The sequence below is a fragment of the Phyllobates terribilis genome, unplaced genomic scaffold, assembly GCF_046119375.1.
Source record: "Phyllobates terribilis strain yellow unplaced genomic scaffold, ASM4611937v1 Scaffold_11__3_contigs__length_659146591, whole genome shotgun sequence".
Taxonomy (NCBI): Eukaryota; Metazoa; Chordata; class Amphibia; order Anura; family Dendrobatidae; genus Phyllobates; species Phyllobates terribilis.
This window is the reverse complement of record NW_027362771.1, coordinates 503,972,650-503,995,126: the sequence shown is the minus strand read 5'-3', so window position 1 is coordinate 503,995,126 and position 22,477 is coordinate 503,972,650. Positions and strand designations below refer to the sequence as shown.

At 44.4% G+C, this 22,477-nt stretch overlaps 1 protein-coding gene across 1 annotated transcript in view; it reads left to right on the top strand.

Annotated features, from left to right (window-relative positions):
• LOC141166668 (tetraspanin-15-like) overlaps positions 1–22,477 on the top strand; it is a 200,725-nt gene that overhangs the window by 152,274 nt on the left and 25,974 nt on the right. The window lies entirely within an intron of this gene.

Here is a 22,477-nt window from a genome sequence, read left to right as displayed (position 1 = left end):
CATTTCAATAATCAGTGGAGTGTGACTGGGAGAGAACAAACTCATCTGCTTACACAACTAATGAAAAAATAAAAATCTCTTCTCACATTTAATAAATTTGTGTGCTCCAGGTAGAATGCTGGATGGGAGACTGGATACAGATGATACTGGTATACATCAAACGCTGAGTTCTTATCGGGATCTTGAAATAATGAGCACTTTAAAAATGCATTAAACTGTCTGAGTCGGAAATTAACTGCTGCGAGCTTCAAGATATATAGAGATGTGTCTGTAAACAGTGCTCCCCTCTCCTTTATTGGACATATAATGCACAAATTTGGACCGAATCACATAATCCACTGAATAATTAGCTTTTTCTTTTTTTTTTTTTTACATTAGATGGGCTGTATGGTATTACTCAAAACGAGAAATTTCACCGCAACATATACACAATGTCATTCCAGCCATTTTTTTTATGTTAAGCAGAGTATGTTGATTGAAAGCAGGGATGTCAAACTCAAACACAGAGGGCCAAAATTAAAAACTTGGACAAAGTCGCAGGCCAACCAGTATAGTGCTCAGTATAATGGGCCCCACATAGTCCTCCATACAGTATAATGGGCCCCACATAGTCCTCCATACAGAATAATGGGTCCCACATAGTCCTCCGTACAGTATTATGGGCCCCACATAGTCCTCCATACAGAATAATGGGCCCCACATAGTCCTCCATACAGAATAATGGGTCCCACATAGTCCTCCATACAGTATAATGGGCCCCACATAGTCCTCCGTACAGTATTATGGGCCCCACATAGTCCTCCATACAGAATAATGGGCCCCACATAGTCCTCCGTACAGTATTATGGGCCCCACATAGTCCTCCATACAGAATAATGGGTCCCACATAGTCCTCCATACAGTATAATGGGCCCCACATAGTCCTCCGTACAGTATTATGGGCCCCACATAGTCCTCCATACAGAATAATGGGCCCCACATAGTCCTCCATACAGAATAATGGGTCCCACATAGTCCTCCATACAGTATAATGGGCCCCACATAGTCCTCCATACAGTATAATGGGTACCACATAGTCCTCCATACAGTATAATGGGTCCCACATAGTCCTCCATACAGTATAATGGGTCCCACATAGTCCTCCATACAGAATAATGGGCCCCACATAGTCCTCCATACAGAATAATGGGCCCCACATAGTCCTCCATACAGAATAATGGGTCCCACATAGTCCTCCGTACAGTATAATGGGCCCCACATAGTCCTCCATACAGTATAATGGGCCCCACATAGTCCTCCATACAGAATAATGGGTCCCACATAGTCCTCCGTACAGTATTATGGGCACCATATAGTCCTCAATACAAAATAATGGCCTCACATAGTCCTCCATGCAGAATAATGGCCCCACATAGTCCTCCATACAAAATAATGGCCCCACATAATCTTCCATATAGAATAATGGCCCCACATAGTCTTCCATACAGAATAATGGCCCCACATAGTCCTCCATACAGAATAATTTCCCCACATAGTTCTCCATACAGAATAATTTCCCCACATAGTCCTCCATACAGAATAATTTCCCCACATAGTCCTCCATACAGTATAATGGGCACCACATAGTCCTCCATACAGTGTAAGGGGCCCCACATAGTCCTCCATACAGTGTAAGGGGCCCCACATAGTCCTCCATACAGTATAATGGGCCCCACATAGTCCTCCATACAGTATAATGGGCCCCACATAGTCCTCCATACAGAATAATGGGTCCCACATAGTCCCCCATACAGTATTATGGGCACCATATAGTCCTCAATACAAAATAATGGCCTCACATAGTCCTCCATGCAGAATAATGGCCCCACATAGTCCTCCATACAAAATAATGGCCCCACATAGTCCTCCATACAAAATAATGACCCCACATAGTCTTCCATATAGAATAATGGCCCCACATAGTCTTCCATACAGAATAATGCCCTAACATAGTCCTCCATATAGAATAATGAGCCCCACATAGTCCTCTATGCTGAATAATGGACCTTACATAGTCCTCCATACAGAATTATGGCCCCACATAGTCTTCTATGCAAAAAATGGCCCCACATAGTCCTCCATGCAGAATAATGGCCCCACATAGTCCTCCATACAAAATAATGGCCCCACATAGTCTTCCATACAGAATAATGGCCCCACATAGTCCTCCATACAGAATAATTTCCCCACATAGTTCTCCATACAGAATAATGGGCCCATATACTGGTGGTGGTTCTGGTGTCGCTGGCCAAATAAAACCACCCTGTGGGCCACATTTGGCCCACGGGCCAGAGTGTGACATGTATGATGTAGAGCCATATGTGTGATGGAGACAATAAACAGTGGGGTCTTGCTGGGGTTACGCCGTTCAGAGGTATCTACCTTTTACCTTTTCATGAATTTAATTAAGGACCTCAATTTTTCCAAATTCATTACATGATCGCAACAAGGTAGCCAAAACCTTGACAGGCTGCAATTCACATCACAACAACTGAGTGATCACACATACACATTCAGCAGAAACATCTTAACAGTATCACAAAATCTTTTTTTTTCAAAGATGATGTTCAGTTGAATCAAGAGGCTAGGGAAGGAAGGGACCCATCTGTTGGTACCTGGAACGTCATTAAGGAGCATTTTTGATGATCTTCTGGGCAATATAAGCAATCATTAGTGCACACAGGGTTCCTCCTTGAGCACCATAGCAAAGCTTAAGCCAGAGCCTAATTCTGTTGCTGGTCCTCTAACATGTGGGACAGGAGGACTTTGTGCTTATTTCGCCAGATCTCCTTTCCAAGCTGGTTTGTAAGACCTGTGGAGAAGGGCACTCTGCGCAAGCTCTCACCACCTTAAATTATGGATACAGCCAATCTGATCTGAGCACCCTCTTTCCAGTTGCCCCATAACAACTACATGGTCTGCCTATGTTATGTACACCCTTTGGATTCCCTCCTGTGTAGTAATCACAATCTCCCAAACTGGTGGTTGCAAAATTTGTATAGAGTCACAAATACCAAAAATAAACAATATATCAGGGCTACAACATATATCTGAAGGTAATCATGAAACAGGTAAAGAGACTCACTCCTCCACCAGCCATGACATCCTCTATAATCAGCTTCCGTAGATGTCCCAAAATAATAGCCCAGATGTTCCAGAATTAAACCTAAAAGACAGCGGATTATAGACCACAACATGGCTGGTTATCTTAGTCGATTTAGGTACTTCATGGTTGATAGTTGCCTTGGTTTGAAGATATGCTTTTGTAGCCTAGATATGCGGAATATTTATTTTAGTTTAAGGATTTAAGGACTTTCCTTTTTTAGGGCTTCAAAGAGAAACTCTTTGCTTATAATAAAAGTATTTTTTCAGACTTGCTAGTCTCCAAGGGATCTTTGTGACACCTGTAAAGTCTTTAGGGGTGAGACCACACCCTGCAGCCAAAGGTTTGCACAGTCTCATGATTTTGTTTCCCAATTGTTCAGCCAAAGCTCTGCCGCCAGAGAGAGGAGCTTTAGCCACCCGGCCAGCCTCAATGTGTGGCATCAGCCTTACTTAAAGATGACCTGGAGATCAGTTAAGATGAGGCTACAAAAATATGGCCTCATGGGCAATGTCATGGACTGAAATGTGAACAATATTATCATTCTGGTCATTAAACTGAATAATGATACAAGTGTTAAAACCGAAGTGAGATTATCATTCAGGTAAAAATAGCAATCTCTAGTTGACTGCGATAAAAGGCAGGTGTGAACACCCCTATGGATTGTCAATGAGCAATGTGCACATTATGTCAGCAGATGACACCTTTCAGTAGACGGCTTCCAAACCTTCAAAAACACATAGTAGAATGGAGCTTTTTAGTGGCGTAAAATTGCTTTTGGATGCTTCTTTCCACATTTGTGCAATTTGTAGAGTGCCAGAACCTCTGTGAACAATGTGCCTCTAATTTACATAAAAATACAATAGATTTCAATGCAGTGATCTGTTGACTGCTTTCCTAAGAAGCAATTTTGTCATGTTCAATTTCCAACTAGGACATGTTGATTTTTTTTTCAGCAGTGTTTATGACTATGACCATTTATCACCATATTTCTGTGTAAATACATTGAAGTGTTTTTTTTTTCCAAGATGAAGAATACAGAAAAGTACTTATTTTTGAATGGTTACTAGATGATGCTGCCAGATCTCAAAAGTATATTTCTTGTTATTATCTTGTTGAGGCAGGGCTAAGCATGGGTGGGATTACCAATGTCGACTAAAGTCACAATTATTGTATTCCCCTCTGACAAACATTCCCTCTTTTTACAGCTGCCTGCATATTACAGTACAAGATTTATGGTGGTGCTGTAATTGCTCACTGTCGTCACATAGATCTGTTGGTGACACATCGCTCTGCTGTTCCCCTGCTCACTAAAGACTGCAGTATTAGCTGCCCAGCATGTAAAACACAATCCTTCCAAAAGACAGGGAGAAAAGCAGGTAGCAGTGGAGATGAAAATAATTTGATTTGTGATGTTTCAAACTATGGGGGAAAGAGAGGTGATAACCACATGTCCAATGTACTAAATGTCCTAAAAGCCGGAGATAAACACTAAGCCATACACCTGCATATGAGACTGGCTTACATCAACATTTTCGCTAGAGAAAGTATATAAGTAGGTGACTAATCTTCTAGCATGTAAACTGGTAGCACCGGATATTTAATGATCGCATAACCCCTTTAATGAATTTATTAAAGGGAACCTGTCACCAGGTTTCCTTACATAAAGTATGGCCACCACCTTGAAGGCCTCGTTAAAAGCATTCCAGTAAGCTGCATGTAAGTCCCCAGTCCACTCTGTATAATGCAAAAAATGCCTCTTATTATACCCATATTCAGTGGTGGTCCGGTCTGATGGTCGTCACTGGTCTTACTTTGGTGCCTCCTCTTACTCTTGCAAGCGTCCTCCTTCCCTGCTTAGTGTTGATGACGCATGCTACGTCATCTATACAGAGCCTCCCAATTGCACTCCTGTGCAGGCGTACTTATCTTTGCCCTGCCGGTGCTGTAATGTGTGTGCACTCAGAGAGGCCAAAAAACACAATGACCCGGAAGTTAAGCCGGCGCATGCTCCCTACAGGACTTTACTCTGCCCTCAGTAGGGTAGAGAGATGTTTGCCTGTGTAGGAGTGCGATGGGGGACACTGTGTGGATGATGTAGGACGCGTCATCCACATGAAGCAGGGAAGGAGGACAGCGATTGTGAGAAGAGAGGAAGTTGCGGATTAAGACCAGAGATGCCCATCCGGCCAGACCACGCCATCTGTGGGTATAATACAAGCTCTTTTTTTCTGTCATTCAGAGGGGATTGGGGACTCACCTACAGCTTATTATACTGTAAAAGAGGCCTTAAAGGTTGTGGCTCTACTTTTATATTGAAAAAACCTGGTAGCTGGTTCACTTTAACCTTTAGCTATATATTGACAACTGTCTCCTCAATACACTCTTGCTAAACTATTTGGCTATATGAAACAGTATGACCATAGGCATCATGGTTTTTAGCATGAAATCACACTCTATGCCTATGTGACATCACCGCTCCATGACTTCATCTTACAGTAGTGAAGACCTAAAGCACTAGCCAATAAACATTGTTGTTTTATTACTGTAGTCATGTAATATATTAAGCTATCGAAAGCTGGCATCCATGCGTTCTAAAAAATGATTTTCGGAAAACCCTATTGAAGAAACATCTAGCCCATGGGTCCCCAAACTGTAGCTCGAGAGCCACATGTGGCTCGCAGTCCCATGAATTGTGGCTCGTGGTCCCATGAATTGTGGCTCGCGGCTGACTGCCAGCTTGGTGGATTAGCTCCAGGTCTAGCAAACATGTATGAAGAGGACATATCAAAATGGTGGATTTTGTGTGTATTCCTGCACAGAAGAGCAGATCTGGATGCACGTATACTGGTCTTAGGGGTTTAGAAATAATTTAAGTATGGTACACTGAAGACTGGATGATACTACCTGTCAGAGGAGGTGCTTGAAGCTGCATGCAACTGTGTTTGGAATGCTTGATGAGAGAATACTGAATGGGGGTATATACTGCTTCGAGGTGATGTCTATGGAAAAGCTTTGGTTATCATTATACCAGTAATGGGGGCTTTGGTTGCCACTACTGTGAGGTGCACGGGAACTGGATGTGGCTCGCGACCCTCTCTCAGAGCTGGATGTGGCTCGCGACCCTCTCTCAGAGCTGGATGTTGCTTGCGACCCTCTCTCAGAGCTGAATGTGGCTCACGACCCTCTCTCGGAGCTGAATGTGGCTCGCGACCCTCTCTCGGAGCTGAATGTGGCTCGCGACCCTCTCTCGGAGCTGAATGTGGCTCGCGACCATCTCTCGGAGCTGAATGTGGCTCGCTACCCTCTCTCGAAGCTGAGTGTGGCTCGCGACCTTCTCTCGGAGCTGAATATGGCTCGCAAACCCTCTGTCGGAGCTGAGTGTGGCTCGTGACCCTCTCTTGGAGCTGAATGTGGCTCGTGACCCTCTCTCGGAGCTGAATGTGGCTCACGACCCTCTCTCGGAGCTGAGTGTGGCTCGCGACCTTCTCTCGGAGCTGAATATGGTTCGCAAACCCCCTCTCGGAGCTAAGTGTGGCTCGCGACCCTCTCTCGGAGCTGGATGTGGCTCGCGACCCTCTCTCGGAGCTGAATGTGGCTCGCAAACCCTCTCTCGGAGCTGAGTGTGGCTCGCGACCCTCTCTCGGAGCTGAATGTGGCTCGCGACCCTCTCTCGGAGCTGAATGTGGCTCGCAACCCTCTCTCGGAGCTGAATGTGGCTCGTGACCCTCTCTCGGAGTTGAATGTGGCTTGTGGCCCTCTCTCGAAGCTGAAATTGGCTCTCAAGGCCAGAAAGGTCTTGAATGTGGCTTGTGACCCTCTCTCAGAGTTGAATGTGGCTCGCGACCCTCTCTCGGAGCTGAGTGTGGCTCGCGACCTTCTCTCGGAGCTGAATGTGGCTCGCAAACCCTCTCTCGGAGCAAAGTGTGGCTCGCGACCCTCTCTCGCAGCTGAATGTGGCTCGTGATCCTCTCTCGGAGCTGAATGTGGCTCGCAACCCTCTCTCGGAGCTGAGTGTGGCTGGCGACCTTCTCTCGGAGCTGAATATGGCTCGCAAACCCCCTCTCGGAGCTAATTGTGGCTCGCGATCCTCTCTCAGAGCTGGATGTGGCTCGCAAACCCTCTCTCGGAGCTAAGTGTCGCTCGCGACCCTCTCTCGCAGCTGAATGTGGCTCGTGATCCTCTCTCGGAGCTGAATGTGGCTCGCGACCCTCTCTCGGAGCTGAATGTGGCTGGCGACCTTCTCTCGGAGCTGAATATGGCTCGCAAACCCCCTCTCGGAGCTAACTGTGGCTCGCGTCCTTCACTCGGAGCTGAATGTGGCTCGCGTCCCTCTCTCGGAGCTGAATGTGGCTCGCGACCCTCTCTCGGAGCTGAATGTGGCTCGCGACCCTCTCTCGGAGCTGAATGTGGCTCACGACTCTCTCGGAGCTGAATGTGGCTCGCGACCCTCTCTCGGAGCTGAATGTGGGTCGCGACCCTCTCTCGGAGCTGAATGTCGCTCGCGACCCTCTCTCGGAGCTGAATGTGGCTCGTGACCCTCTCTCGGAGCTCAATGTGGCTCGCGACCCTCTCTCGGAGCTGAATGTGGCTCGTGACCCTTTCTCGGAGTTGAATGTGGCTTGTGGCCCTCTCTCGAAGCTGAATGTGGCTCTCAAGGCCAGAAAGGTCTTGAATGTGGCTCATGACCCTCTCTCGGAGTTGAATGTGGCTCGCGACCCTCTCTCGGAGCTGAGTGTGGCTCGCGACCTTCTCTTGAAGCTGAATATGGCTCGCAAACCCTCTCTCGGAGCTGAGTGTGGCTCGTGACCCTCTCTCAGAGCTGAATGTGGCTCGTGACCCTCTCTCGGAGCTGAATGTGGCTCGCGACCCTCTCTCGGAGCTGAGTGTGGCTCGCGACCTTCTCTCGGAGCTGAATATGGTTCGCAAACCCCCTCTCGGAGCTAAGTGTGGCTCGCGACCCTCTCTCGGAGCTGGATGTGGCTCGCGACCCTCTCTCGAAGCTGAATGTTGCTCGTAAACCCTCTCTCGGAGCTGAGTGTGGCTCGCGACCCTCTCTCGGAGCTGAATGTGGCTCGCGACCCTCTCTCGGAGCTGAATGTGGCTCGCAACCCTCTCTCGGAGCTGAATGTGGCTCGTGACCCTCTCTCGGAGTTGAATGTGGCTTGTGGCCCTCTCTCGAAGCTGAAATTGGCTCTCAAGGCCAGAAAGGTCTTGAATGTGGCTCGTGACCCTCTCTCAGAGTTGAATGTGGCTCGCGACCCTCTCTCGGAGCTGAGTGTGGCTCGCGACCTTCTCTCGGAGCTGAATGTGGCTCACAAACCCTCTCTCGGAGCTAAGTGTGGCTCGCGACCCTCTCTCGCAGCTGAATGTGGCTCGTGATCCTCTCTCGGAGCTGAATGTGGCTCGCGACCCTCTCTCAGAGTTGAATGTGGCTTGCAACCCTCTCTCGGAGCTGAATGTGGCTCGCGACTCTCTCGGAGCTGAATGTGGCTCGCGACCCTCTCTCGGAGCTGAATGTGGCTCGCGACCCTCTCTCGGAGCTGAATGTGGCTCGCGACCCTCTCTCGGAGCTAAATGTGGCTTGCAACCCTCTCTCGGAGCTGAATGTGGCTCGTGACCCTCTCTCGGAGTTGAATGTGGCTTGTGGCCCTCTCTCGAAGCTGAAATTGGCTCTCAAGGCCAGAAAGGTCTTGAATGTGGCTCGTGACCCTCTCTCAGAGTTGAATGTGGCTCGCGACCCTCTCTCGGAGCTGAGTGTGGCTCGCGACCTTCTCTCGGAGCTGAATGTGGCTCGCAAACCCTCTCTCGGAGCTAAGTGTGGCTCGCGACCCTCTCTCGCAGCTGAATGTGGCTCGTGACCCTTTTTCGGAGTTGAATGTGGCTTGTGGCCCTCTCTCGAAGCTGAATGTGGCTCTCAAGGCCAGAAAGGTCTTAAATGTGGCTCATGACCCTCTCTCGGAGCTAAGTGTGGCTCGCGACCCTCTCTCGGAGCTGAATGTGGCTCGTGACCCTCTCTCGGTGCTGAATGTGGCTCGTGACCCTCTCTCGGAGTTGAATGTGGCTTATGGCCCTCTATCGAAGCTGAATGTGGCTCTCAAGGCCAGAAAGGTAGGGGACCACTGATCTAGTACATACGAGATGGAATTTGCAGTTTGTAGGTTAATATTTTTCACTTAGCATTCTTTTTTTATGTGCGTAGTGAAAATCTTCACTTACTCGATGACATCCACTTAGAACAGCAGGTGGCTTCCATTTTGCATAACTACTGAAGAAATTTTGGCCTCAGACATCACTTGCTGCCTTTGTTCTACCTCTTCTTCTCTAAATGGTGTCGTAATGTGCAGCGTATAACTTTCCCAGTACCATGGAACTTGGGAGCACTTTAAGTTCATTTGAAGAAGCACTCTCCTGTGCATGGTACAAATCCCCTACAAAATTAAGTCCTTCATTTCCCATCTGACAGTTTATTTCAGCACTAAACAGCAGGTGTGCGCAGTCACAGCCGGGAATGGAAAGGACGATTATATTTATCTCCTATTTACAATTCAAAAGGTATTAATAATCTCGCTGTTCTTACACAGCGTTTACTAATAACTTATACATTCACAATCATTTACCACTGGAGCTGTCAAATCCATTAAGGTACACAATGAAATCTAAGGAGAAAGGAGGATTGCAGAGTCAAATCTGCGATTCTACAATGTAAGGTCATGACCTAAAACTGCCATAATGAAGACTTAGCGTAAGAAAACAGCCTAACTGGGAAAATTGCTGCTATTAGCTGACTGTGAAATTGGCCCAATGTGCAATTACACCAACTCCCATATAAATGGACCATGTGATTGTCATTGGGATCGATGTTCTCCGTTTTCTTGTGCGGATTTCATTTGACCATGCACAGCTTGATAAATCAGTTGTCATGCAGAGGAAATATGTCTTTGTGGATAAGCCCTTTGAGACATTTATAGGATTTCCACCCACAATGTCATTTTTTTGAAAAGCTAAGACATGTTTGCTTGATTCATGACTACATCTGAAGCTGAGCCAGCTTAGACTTTTCCATCTTCTCCAAGTAGTTAGGGACACCACCAGAAACTCACCGTTGTAAAGGATAATGTTATCGTAGTTGTGTAAAATCTCTACACTTATAGGGATTGTTGGTTTCCTTGAAAACTCCACTTAGTTAGGTTGTATTCTCATCTGCATTAGTTATTTCCGCTGCCCTGCTACCTAATAAGTGGTGGATCTGGACATGAAGAATACTACAAAGCCCAACAAAGCCTATTAGTCCAACAGGGTCAGTTAGGTTTCCATTATGGGGCTCAGCATTTGTTTTTTGGCGTGTTTTTGCCTGAATCTGCAACAGAGAATCCTAAAGTTTTTTTTGCTTTAGAAGGGCCCCCTGTCAATAAGATGATATCACTGTCTCTTCCACTGCTAAAACCCAAGCAACTAGCTGTAGTCCAGGAGAGGGGGCGACACATTAGCGTTAGGTGTCCAGTGTTTTAGTTTGGCATTAAGAACAAAAAAAAGGATATTCACTCCTCAACATTGAAATTGCAACACCAAGAAGGAAAAGTCATGGAATTATGGAAATCAGAGGATGGATAGACATGTTAATGATATGCAAAAATTATGAAAAAATGGAAAGAAAATATTTGGAACATCTCGATTTATGCAGTCTCAAGTATGAGCCCTACTTTTAGAAATACACACACTTAAATGGCTAGGCTGCTGTCAGTGAGGTTATTAATGGCTGTCTCAGGAATGTTCTGCCGCACTGAATGCACTTGGGCAAATCATCAAGATCCCCTGCTGGCAGCTCTCTTTGAAATGAATGACCAATCAGGTTCTAGCTGTGTTCCATGGTAGACAAGTCTGGAATTGCTGCAGGATATGGTAGCACGTTTAGGCCATATAGGCTGTTGACAGTAGCACAAGCAACATGCGGCTTGTCAGCAACACTTTTTCACGTTCCCTCGTGAAAGCATCTTCATGAAGACAAAAGTGGAAGTCATCGCTGAAGATGTTAGATCTACATTGCAGTCTTTCTTTGCAGTATGATAGCCTTTGAGAGTGGTGGCATGAGGTCAATGGAACACCTGTACCTGGACGTCTGTCTAGCCCAATGTCGTGCAAACTCTTTCTGATGGTTTGTGTAGACACTGGCATCTCAGACTTAGTATGTGATGTCTAATTTCATTTGCAGTACAGAATGGGTCACTACTTACCATGAAGAGGCTTTCATGAAGGAATATCACACCGGTCCTACTCCCAGGATTATAATGTAGGGTGACATAATATTACGGTAGTCAGACCCCTCTAGTATTCTTTCCAGGTTTAGTAACAGCTCAGTGGTGGTACGTCCACTTCTTCAAAGTGTCCCAAGAGCTGTGTTTCTAAACAATAATTCTAGGCTGTATGTTGCTCATGCTACTGTGAGCAGCCTGGGTGGCCTAAACGTGCAACCATGGCTTGTCTCCCATCAGGCACATCTGACATATCATTGGTCGGCAGTTGCAAAGGGAGCTGCCAGCAGATCTTGATGACCAAGTGCATTTAGCATGGCAAAACATTCCGCAGGCAACTATTAATAAACTCATTGACAGAAGCCTAGGTGTGTAAATGCAAAGATTTGTGCATGTGGTGCTCATACTCGTTGCAGAATAAATCGAGATGTTTTGAAAAAATGTTAACATTTTTTCATTACTTGCATATTATAATTACGTCTATCCATCCTGTGATTTCCATAATTCCATGACTTTTGCTTCTTGGTGTTGCAATTCCAATATCGAGGAGTGATTATGCCATGGATGGATCTGTCACATGGTGGATACCATTGACTTTCGGCATCTCTATAGTGAGAGATGCTTTTTGTGCTAACCCTCAATTTTAATAAGTTGTTTGAAAATAGGTTTCCATAACCAAATAACCCATTTTTTGGGGGGAGGGGAGGTTTGGTTAAAAAAAAAAACATAACGGACCAGAGCCAGATTGATTAATTATATTGATAGAAGAATAATTCATGTCTGCAGATTCTGCCGTTATACAGTAGTTTACGTCCTGTTATTAGAGCATTAGATTGATGGATACCTTTGTATTAATTACACAATCTCCTGCCGTTCATTTCAATACACAATTGAATTCTTATTATTCTGCATATTAGATGCAAATTTCTCTAAATATTTTTATAATCCCCACTTTATTGCTGGATGTTTAGTGCACACTGGCACATAAAATGCAAATAGCTGCACAGCGGTAAAACGAAGCAAACTTGATGTGGAGTTAATGGGCTTCAAACTCCACAAAGAATTTATTTTATAATGCTGCCTGGGATGTGATCTACCACTGAGAATAAAATGGCTTTGTGATTGTAACAGGTATTCACGACCACTGTAAATTTACATCATCCAAGGGAAAAACCATAGATACAAATACATTTTTTAATACTTTTATGCTTAGAAATATTTTTACTGATGAAATGTTTCCTAAAGTTGTTGTCCCACAACGGGCATTTTTTATGCACATGATAAGTTATAAATTTCTGGTTGCTGGACTGGAGACATTGTCACTGGGACCCTCACAATAACTAGAATGGGCTCCCAAGTCTCCTGCTTCTCATTGCAAAACCGGTTAGGGGAAGTTTGAATGGAGCTGCCATCAACTGCGTAAAAATAATATATATTAAAAACATAAAAACTGCCGTTCTTCGGTCATGGGACCTACCTAAAAAATACAGTATAAAGTGATCAAAACATTGTAAGCACACCAAAATGATGTCAATGAAAACAACAGCCCTTGTACATCATCAACGGAAAAATAAAAAAGGGTCCAGTCTCAGAAAATGGTGACACAAACCAAATTTTTGTTTCTACAAAGTGATGAATTTTTGAGGGCGTTATATGGTAAAGTGAATGTTGTAATTGAAAACTACATCTCATCCCACAAAAAATAAGTCTCATATAGTTATGGCTCTTGGAGGGAGGGGTAAAAAAAAAAGTAAAGTGCAAAAATAAAAATTTGTCTCCAAGGGGGAAGTGTTTCATTTTTTTCAATTCTATCCCACAAAGATTTTTTTTCCATTTTTCAATACATTATAAGGTAAAATAAATGGTAACGTTAATACTTTTCTGCCATGGTTATTTATTTTTGTTTTGGAATTTTGTTTTTTTTTCTCTCTTTCTTCCAATTGGCTTGACTTTTTTTTATTTTTCTGTCAATATAACCATATGAGGGCTTGTGTTTTGGGAAGTTTTAGTTTTGATTGATCCCACACATTTTACCGTATAATGTACTTAAAAATGGGAAAAAAATATTACTGGTGAAATGATGAAATCAACTCAATTACGCCATTGATTTTTCTTTGATGGATGTTCATTGTGCAGTGAAATTGACCTGGCAACATAATTCTTGTCTGGATGATTATTGCTGAAGTAGTGGAAAAATATTTGCTTGGTATTGCCATTTTCCTGTAACTTTATTTTTTCCAACGGTAGAGGTTTTATTTGCGTGACATTTTAAGAATATGATTTGGGGGGTAAATGCAACGTTTTTATTGTTTTTTTTTTGTTGCATTTTTGCAGAGAGGTGCGATGACAGCTTAAAGTAGGAATACTGACATTTCAATTTATTTTCTCATGAATAGCTTTTTCAATGTGGGTGAAATAATTTTAGATTTTGGTAGATCATACTTTTATTGATGCACCAATACCAAATAAGTTTATTTTTTATTGACTTTAAAAACTGAAAACATAGAAGAAAATTAAATTTTTCTTATTTTTTTTCCTCTTTATTTTTTAATCTCCTTAGGGGACTTGAACCTTTAGTATTTCAGTATATAGTGAAATTGAAGCTTTCCTTAAGACATTAATTGGGGCCTTCAGCAGGCCCCTCTCTGCTATAACAACCCATTGACATTCCATGATCGCATTGTGTGGGGGAAGATGGGTGGCACCGGCAGTGAGTCTGCTTAAATACCAAAACCCAAGATAAAAACAAAATGAACAAATACCCTGCAGTAAATAAATAAATAGCAATAGTGCATGAAAATAACTTGGTGTACTTGGTTAACATAATTTTGATAAAAAAAATAAAAAAAAGTTATCCTACCGCGTCAAGGTGCGCCTACTCAGGACAGTCCTAACCGCTAGTATTAAAACCTTACCATTTGTCAAATGACTTAAATGTGAATAAGGGCCGAGCAGAACTGAGATCCCTAATAATGGACACCCAGCCATGGGGAGCTATATAAATGTAATGTCCAGCTCAAAGAAAGGGGAGGCCACTCCCTTATTTGCACAGATATAAGTTCTTATGCATGCAACGTGTAAGCACATGCTCACACGGGCCACTAAACAGACAAGATAAAAACGAAATAAGCAAATACCCTGTACTAAGTAAATAAATAGCAATAGTGCATGAAAATAACATGGGGTACTTAGTTAACATAATTTTGCTTGAAAAAAAAATGTAAAAGCCATCACACGAGCACCAAGGTGTAATCAATCGAGATGGTTCTAACCTCTAGTATTAAAATTTAAATACCGCTGTTGAAGGTTTAAATGGTTAGACAGCAGTGATGGTAGCATAGCTCTGTTTTGTGCTCTTACAATTCAGAGGTCAGAGTTCTTGAGCTGAGCCCATAAAATACAATTACTATTACAACGTACATTAGGAAGGGGTTAAAAAATACTAGTCAAACCACAAAAAAACAAGCTTTCATATTGCAAGCTGATGGACAGAATTATGGCTCCGGAATAATCACCAGCAAGAAGGGGTTGCAAAAATAAAAACCAAGGGTCAGATTCATCAAGCAGTTTTTACCATAATATTTGCATAAAGCTGCATGATATATTGCTAAATTTTGTCACAACTCGATGATGTGGAAAATGTTGTGACTTTTGGCATTTTAACACCGGATCCAGCATAGCTTGAACAGGTTGTGGCTAAGCACGCCTGGCAAATTCATCATAATTTATGCCATAAAAGTGATGTAAATTTCAACAGAAATGTACACCAGCCCCTGACTGGTCTACATTTCTGGCACATGGAAGATGCACCAAATCTAACACCAGCACTCCATTCATTATGACTGGCACACAAAACACCAGTCTTAAAGGGAATCTGTTAATAGGATCAACCGTCTATATGGGTATGTAGGTCATAAGAAGCTGAAAAATATGACACCTTGATATCTGCGATCTCTCTTATTCCAAAATAATCCACATTTTTCTTAATATGTAAATGAGCTGTTAAGATCTATGGGCCGGACAATGATCTCCCTGAGGATCTGCCTCCAGAGATTATTTTAAATTAGAGTGGGCATTACCAGTGTGAGACATGTAGATCAGGAGAGCAGACTGTCAGTCATTACATGTCTCACACTGGTAACTGCCCCTTTCATTTATAATAATCTCTGGAGGCAGATTCTCAGGGAGATCTATGTCCGGCCCAGAGATCTTAACAGCTCATTTACATATTAAGGAAAACGTGGATTTCTCTGGAATAAAACATCGGATTACAGATATCAAGGTAACATTTTATTCGGCTTTCTATGACCTACAAGCCCATGTAGATGGATTAGGAGTGGTGTTCTTACTGCTATAGGCAAAAACATTGTGATTATTTCCAAAATTGTCAATAATGCAATAAAATATTAATTCCAACACAAATACACTCTGTATGTGCACACACTACAATATCATAATTACTGCAAGTGCAATAGACCAAAAAAAGTTGTTACATGAAGAAGTACGAGACTGAAAATCACATTATATAATATTTCCGTGAGATTTCATATTGCACGAGTTCTCCGCTCACAAAAAGCCAAAGAGAAATAGTTACGGTAAGTTATTCACATGTAACCAAAAGTAGTCTGGAGTCGTCAGTCGCTGCGCTCCCGGGCAGCAGATAAAAAATGACTTCCCAGAACTGTACTCTGCTATTGCAAATGAAGCCATGTTCCTCTTCATCTTTCATGTGGACAAGGAGAACTCGGCACTTCTATCTAAAATCCGCTTGTCTTTATTGTGCCGGAATACGACATATGAAACGCTCATTGCCCGAAGCATTGAAAGAAATACAATAAGCTGGATTGGTAAATCCGCACTCCAGAAATTGCTGGCGGTTATCAGTTGATTAGTCCTTATTTATGCTGGATTTTATGTTCTGAAGCAGCGCACGTCAGGAGCAATTGTGACATGCATGTGATCCTTGGACAATATAAAATAGTCGGTAAAAAGGAAAGAATTGACATTTATATCAAAAAAGAAATGAAAGCGAACAAAAGCCCATAAAAACCAATAAAAGATAACTCCAGCTGCATTTAGACTTCTGTATTCCTTATGACATGTGCTCACAGGTATAACTATAGGGAGCAGAGGTCACAGCAGCATTTGGGTGCTGAAGAGGACAACAGCTCTTCTGTTATACCAGAAACAGCAAATTAAATTTCAGGGAGTCTAAGGAGTCTGTAACTTATTTTGCATTAAGGCCCAAAACTATAATGATACACCACTGCTCATTGTCTAATAGAAGTAGTACCGTATGTAGTTAGCAAGGTTGTGCTCTATATGTTATCTCACCACAGTGACTTTTAGACCTCTGTGCTTCCTTACAGCAAAAAAAAGGTGAGGCAACAAGAAATTTCACCAGTGAGTGTGTCTTTTTCTCTTTGCTCTTGCTCTCCTGTCTCTTAGGGCGGGTGCAGACAACTGTATATTCTCCATCCAAGAAAAATGGTCCGATTATGCCAGTCACACTCTAATTAGAGTTTGATCAGAGTGTGATCCGATTTTCTTGGTGGTGGAGAGAAAAAAAAAGGTTAAGACGACCAGAATTTTAACCAAGAGTGCGTCCTTTTCTCTTTTATTCTTGCTCTTCTGTCTCCTAAACTGCATACCGACATAACAAAGATGCAAGCGTTCAGATTAGAGTAGGCAAATCACTGGACAATGGCAAACGCTATGCACAATAGGAAATGAAAGAAAGGAAGATCTAGCACGTAATGTACTAACTGATGATGAAGAAGAACCGTCCATTCAAAAAGAATTGTTGGTAGGTTACCTGAGAATCTGGACAGTTCCTGGATACCATTTGGCTCTGTTCACATGATCCGTTTGAGGAACAGGCAAACGGAATAAATGACCCATTGTATCGAATATGCATATGAAAGGAGAGGGGCCCTATTGATTATTTTGCGTTCCCTAAGAGTTCTGTTTTTTTCTGCAAATGGACCCCTTATGAATGTGGCCCATCTGCATAACAGATACAACATATCACCTATTTTATTTTGTATGTTCTGAATAATGGACAACCTCTTCTCAATCCTTATTTCCCCCTTGAAAAATAATAACACCTATATTCACCTCCAGTGTCAGAGCCGTTCCAGCAGTGTCAGCAATCCCTGCGGCTGCTGATTGGCCGCAGGGATTGCGTGACATTGTGACGTGATCTGCGGGACAGCCAGTGCTGACACTGCTGGAACGGCTCCGACACTGGAGGTGAATATACAGGTGCATCTCACTAAATTAGAATATCATCAAAAAGTTAATTTATGTTGTTTCTTCAATCCAAAAAGTGAAACTGATATATTATATAGAGTCATTACAGAGTGATCTATTTCAAGTGTTTATTTCTGTTAATGTTGATGATTATGGCTTACAGCCAATGAAAACACAAAATCTGTAAATTAGAATAATTAACAAAAATCACCTGCAAAGGCTTCCTAAGCATTTAAAAAGGTCCCTTAGTCTGTTTTAGTAGGCTCCATAATCATGGGGATGACTGCTGACTTGACAGATGTCCAGAAGGCAGTCATTGACACACTCCACAAGGTCCCAGAGTTCCAGTTTTCATTTGGAAATCAAGGTCCCAGAGTCTGGAGGAAGAGTGCAGAGGCCACAATCCAAGCTGCTTGAGGTCTAGTGTGAAGTTTCCACAATCAGTGATGGTTTGGGGAGCCATGTCATCTGCTGGTGTAGGTCCACTGTGTTTTATCAAGACCAAAGTCAGCGCAGCCGTCTACCAGGAAATTTCAGAGCACTTCATGCTTCCCTCTGCTGACAAGCTTTTTGGAGATGGAAATTTCATTCTCCAGCAGGACTTGGCCCCTGTCCACACTGCCACAAGTACCAATACCTGATCTAAAAACAACAGTATCACTGTGCTTGATTGGCCAGCAAACTCACCTGACCTTAACCCCATAGAGAATCTATGGGGTATTGTCAAGAGGAAGATGAGAGACCCCAGACACAACAATGCAGATGAGCTGAAGGCTGCTATCAAAGCAACCTGGGCTTCCATAACACCTCAGCAGTGCCACAGGCTGATCACCTCCATGCCACACCGAATTGATGCAGTAATTGATGCAAAAGGAGCCCGGGCCAAGTATTGAGGGCATTTACTGAACATACATTTCAGTAGGCCAACATTTCGGATTTTAAAAACATTTTTCAAGCTGTTATAAAGTATTCTAATTTACTGAGATAATGACTTTTGTGTTTTCATTGGCTGTAAGCCATAATCATCAACATTAACAGAAATAAACACTTGAAATAGATCACTCTGTTTGTAGTGACTCTATATAATATGAGTAATGGACAACCACTTTAAAATGGAACAAACTAACGGGAGATGTCTGAAGTGGCATGTGAACAGGGCCTTACACTGTTATGTGCACTAAAGGGATGACTGCAGTAATACCATGCTTTTCTACATGTCTTTGTGGAATGACAGCTACAATAACAGTTATTGTTGAGACTTTTTTTTTTTACAACATTTTCAGATGCAGTAATGTAGTTATGCTCATCTGCCATGTATTTGCATGTGAATAAAAGAGTATTCCGAAAAGAATGACGCGGAACATAAAATTCTTTATTTGTAACGAGAGTACCGACATTATTGTATCTAATTTTTATTTTTTTTTTAAAAATGAAATAAAATTGTTATTTGTTGCATTTATAAAAAAAAACTGTTGGTGTTTCAGGTAGGCACTTCCTATCCTTGTTTTCTCCCGCAGTTATATATTCTGTCACAGGTAATTGTATAGCAGCTGCAGGTTACCAGTTATTCATTTATTGTCACATTAAAGGCATTTTCTTTATTTCTGGGGATATAAAGCTCGACCTGTGCTTTTATTATTGCTTCACTGGGGTTCACTGTACTTTACCTCTTATTCCGATGATCTGAGCAGGTAGACAATATAGCCGGCTGTCAAACTACGGCTCAAGATCGCGCTTTGAAGCAAAAAGGGAAAAAAAGTCGTAACCAGCAGCAGCTGAAACTCACAAAACCCAATTATTGCCGCTAAGCCTTTTCATCTTTTGTGACTTGTCAGCAAGGGCTGACGGAGGCTCCTCATCAACCAGTGACCTCATTGTCATCACTGGGACAGGACAACAGTGGAATAGGTCAGACTGCACCGTTATATCCTATAATATGCCCCCGCCATCAGAAAACAAGTCTGTGTATACCAGGAGCCATTACGAGCTGACTGCCGGTATGAAGTCATGGGCGATACATGCTATTGCAGGGCCGAAAACAATAAAGTACTTGTGATATCTGTATTCAGGCTTGTGTATTGGAATGACTCCGTATTAAGAAGATCAATAGCAAAGTAAAATGATCTACTAAACCTTAGTAAGGCTGATCTTTCAGGTGTAGAGACGCTGAGCTCCAGGATATATCAGTTTTCTGGATTTAATTTGGTATTTAGCTTTTGCTCTAGCAAAGTCTATGCATCTTAACACCCAAGATGAATTTCCCAGGTGTTCGTTAATATAATCCACCCTTAGGGCGCAGTCAGATGGCTGTATAAATCGGACGTCGATCGGAATGTAGTGCTCGGACTGGTCGGTGGCTCTTCCGACCTGATCGTGGCAGCTTCAAGCAGTCGTCTCGCTCGAGTCGTGAGAGCTGCCGGTCAGTCCGTCCACTGCGTTCCGATCTCACTCACTGCGAGTTATACAGCTGTCTGACTGCCCCCTTAGGCTAAGTTCACATGAGCATGTAAAAATAAGCTTCCGCTTTAATTTTTGTATTCTCAACCCCGACATATATCAGCAGTTTAACATTTATAAGACCAAATTCGGTTCATGTAAAAGACTGTCATCTGAGCAGCCATATTGAATAACATTGGACCTAGTGCTCGGACCGAAAATCCGGTCACGTGACCATAGCCTCACTCTTATGGCCCATTTAGATGAGCTTTCTTCATAGGAATTGTAGCATCGGCGTCCCTGCCTCCTGCTAGGCAGAGACGCCTTCCCCTCACCTCCCTGCTCCGTCCTCGGCGTCCTCCTCGCGGCTTCCCGGGCACTGTGCTTAGGGCGCGCGCGCGCTCCCTCTCTCTTAAAGGGGTCGTGCGCGCCGTCCTAAGGAGTCCCCGGCCAAATGGAAGTGCCCGAGCAAAGTTGTTGCAAGCCTTTCACCTCTGCTTCAGCCCTCAGATCCCGTTGCCAGTCTGTTTTCCAGCTCTGTCTACCTGCTTGCATTTCCTGCGGTTCGACAGTCTGTCTACCAGCATCCGCCAGTCTGTCTATGGACCAGTCCGCCTGTGGATCAGGAGGCACCTGCCTGATACCTGCCAGCCAGCCGAGAGACTCTTACCCGCTCACCTGGGAGCGCTCACCTGCTATCCGCCTGCTAGCCTACCTGGAGGCTCTGCCGTCACTTGCCGTGACCACCTACCAGCCAGCCGAGAGACTCTTACCTGCTCACCTGGGAGCGCTCACCTGCTACCCACCTGCTAGCCTACCTGGAGGCTTTGCCGTCACTTGCCGTGACCACCTGTCTGTCTAGAGACTCTTACCCTGCTGTCACTTGCCGTGACCACCCGCCTGTCAAGAGACTTTCCCCGTCACTTGCCGTGACCACCTGCCCTTCTACCCAGAGACTGTTCCTGTCACTTGCCGTGTCTACCTGCCCGCCTTCCTTGGGAGCCACCCGCTTCCTTACAAGGACTGCCCCTTTGTATAGTAGCTCAGAGGTTCCACCTCCCAGACCCGTTGCAGTTTGCTCGGGCCATGGAACCCGGTGGCACCCAAACTCCCTCGCTCTCGGACCTATGCCATGAACTATCCCGTCAGAGGTCCCAACAGGAGTCCATCCTGAGCCACCTGCGTAGTGTTAACTCCCGCCTGGACACACTGACTACTTCTTCGGGACCTGCTTCCAGTCGCACGACTCCTACCCCAACAGCGTCGCTGCCCATCAATACCATGGCATCCCTTCCCGGCCCCCGCCTTTCCGCCCCGCCTCGTTTTAGTGGAGATCCCGGTCAGGCACGGGGCTTCATTAACCAGTGCACCTGCACTTCGAACTTTTGGCACACCAGTTTTCCACCGACCGAGCCAAAGTGGCCTTCATCATGTCCCATCTCACTGGAGAGGCGCTGGCTTGGCTAAATCCTCTATGGAAGAGAGGAGACCCCCTGGTGTCCAGCCTGCCAGTCTTTCTCACGGCCTTCCGGAAAGTCTTCGACGAACCAGGACGAAAGACCTCATCCGCCTCATCTCTGCTACGCCTCCGTCAAGGGAGTCTCACCGTGGGCCAATATGCCATACGGTTCCGTACCCTTGCTTCTGAGCTTGCCTGGGATAATGACGCCCTGGTGTCCGTCTTCTGGGAGGGTCTATCCGGTCGAATTAAAGATTAACTTGCCGGTCGGGACATTCCTACCACTCTCGACGACTTAATAACACTTGCCACCCGGATTGACATCCGGTTCCAGGAGCGTACCAAAGAGGTCACCCGTGAGAGGAGGTTTCCTCGCCTTGCTCCTACCTTGCAGAATCTCGTCGCTTCCTCTGTTACTCCCCAGGCGCACTCACCCGAGCCTATGCAGGTCGACCAGACCAAGATGGTCAAAACCCGTCAAGAATCACGCCGTGCCGAGGGGAGCTGCTTCTACTGTGGCAGTAAGGAGCACCGGATCCGTTCCTGCCCGGAGAGGTCGGGAAACGCCTGTGTCTAGGATCGCTCAGAGAGGTCGTCCTAGACAAGAATAAACCCTCTCCATCTCTGATGCTGTCGGTCTCTATCATCTGCAGGGAGAACCGTTACTTCTAACTAGCTCAACTTGATTCTGGAGCTGCCGGAAATCTCATTTCTCAGTCCCTGGTAGAGAAATACCGCATTCCCACCAAACCTCTGGCTGAACCCTTATCTGTCACCTCCGTGGATGGGGGTCTCTTACCGCATCCCATCCAACTTATCACCGAACCCATAACTCTGCAGGTGGGAATGCTGCACTCTGAGAGCATCTTCTTCCATGTTCTACCTGGACTTTCTCATGCCCTTTTGCTTGGCCTACCTTGGCTCCAGAGACATGCA